This window comes from Dipodomys merriami, unplaced genomic scaffold (genome assembly GCF_024711535.1).
Source record: "Dipodomys merriami isolate MVZ:Mamm:240054 unplaced genomic scaffold, mDipMer1.0.p SCAF_447, whole genome shotgun sequence".
NCBI classification, from domain to species: domain Eukaryota; kingdom Metazoa; phylum Chordata; class Mammalia; order Rodentia; family Heteromyidae; genus Dipodomys; species Dipodomys merriami.
The window spans coordinates 602,993-605,000 of NW_027206010.1; positions in this window are offsets into that span (position 1 = coordinate 602,993).

Here is a 2,008-nt window from a genome sequence, read left to right on the forward strand (position 1 = left end):
GCTTTTTTGTTTTGTTTTTTAGTGGCTAATTAGAGATAAGAATCTCATAGACACTCCTCCTCAAGTTGGCTTTGAATCATGATCTTCAGCTCTCCCAAATCAATCCAAAGCCATTGGTTTTAGTTAGCACCTACTCAGGCCAGATCTCCATAATTTCCAGTTGTTTGAGTCCTGGGTACCCGAGTAATCCCACTCATAACTTCAGGGAGGAACCCTCTATTGTAGCAACATTTGGAATCTTCTCATTTACCTGTAACCTCCGTAACAAGTTACCACAAACTGGGTGGCTCAAACCAACAGGAAAATACTTCTATAGTTCTGGAGACCGGAAGTCCAAAACCAAGGTAGCAGCGGGGTCTCCCACTGTGAAGATTTGGGGCTGGGAAGGTAGCTCAGTGGTAGAGCGCTTGCCTTGCATGCATGAGGCCCTGGGTTCCATTCCTCAGCCACCACATAAGCAGAAAAAGCTGGAAGTGGCGCTGTGGCTCAAGCGGTAGAACGCTAGCCTTGAGCTGAAGAGCTGAGGGACAGCTCCCAGGCCCAGAGTTCAAGCCCCAGGACCGACCAAAAAAAAAAAAAAATCACTGGGAAAACCTCCAGAAATATTTCACTGCCTCTTCCAGCTCTTTACTGTGTGTGTGTGTGTGTGTGTGTGTGTGTGTGTGTGTGTGTGTGTGTGTGTGTGTGTGTGTGTGTGTGTGTGTGTGTGTGTGTGTGTGTGTGTGTGTGTGTGTGTGTGTGTGTGTGTGTGTGTGTGTGTGTGTGTGTGTTTTACTGGGGCTTGAACTTAGGACCTTAGCCCTGTCCCTTAGCTTTTTGGCTCAAGGCTAGCACTCTACCACTTGAGCCGCAGCCCCAATTTCCCCTATTTGCTGGTTAATGGAGATTCGCTTCTCACTGACTTTCCCTGCCTGGGCTGGCTTCAAACCAGGATCCCCAAATCTCAGCCTCCTAAGTAGCCAGGATGACAGGCGTGAGCCATTAGCACCTGACACTATAGACAATTTATTGTTAATTTAGATGACAATGGTGTAGTGAAAAAAAAAAAATGACCACCAAATGACCACCAAGAAGCAACAGAAAGAAAAGCCCAAGCCCTTGTGAGCAACATGAACACGATTGTCTCTGTCTCCGCTGTCACAGCCACATAGAAGGTTCTGTACAGACTGTGTGGTTTTATTGTCTGGCTCCAGGGAAGTTTCTAAGGCCCACTATGTTAAGCTCTGGGGACACTAGCACATTGTGACATTTTACCAAAAAATTTCCAGTTAGGGGAAAACAAAAAAAAAAAAAGGGATTCTTTTGCCCAGGAAATTCTAGGGTTGAAGAACAAAGATTGGAAAAGGAAGACATGAGAAACAAACACTGCAGTATGCATAAAGAACAAAACAAAGCCAGCCCTTCCTTCTCCCCTCCCGCCCCAGCCTCTTCCCACTGAGAGAGAATGTCTCAAACGTTTATGCTTTTTTTTCTTTTTTGGTACTGGTCCTGTGCCTTGAACTCATAGCTGGGTTGCTCAAGACTAGCTGGAGCTTTTGGGGGGGCTTCATTTGAGAGAAGAATTTCCTAGAGTTTCCTGCCTAGGCTGGCTTTGAACCGTGATCTTCTATCTCAGCCCCCTGAGTAACTAGGCTTACAGGTGTGGGTGATTGGTGACTTCGTGCTTCTGAGATTGCATGGAGGAAAACACTCCAAATTCTATCTGTCTTTTGCTTTTCCTGGCTCTGGCTTTGACCATTCTGTCTAGAATTGAAAACCAGCAGAGTGGGCTGGGAATGTGGCTCAGTGGTAGAGTGCTTGCCTTGCATGCATGAGGCCCTGGGTTCGATTCCTCAGCAACACATAAGCAGAAAAAGCTGGAAGTGGTGCTGTGGCTCAAGTGGTAGAGCGCTTGCCTTGAGCTGAAGAGCTGAGAGACGGCGCCCAGGTCCAGACTTCAAGCCCCACAACTGACCAAAAAATAAATAAAGAAAAAGAAAAAGAAAACTTGCAGAGTTAGTGCGGATTT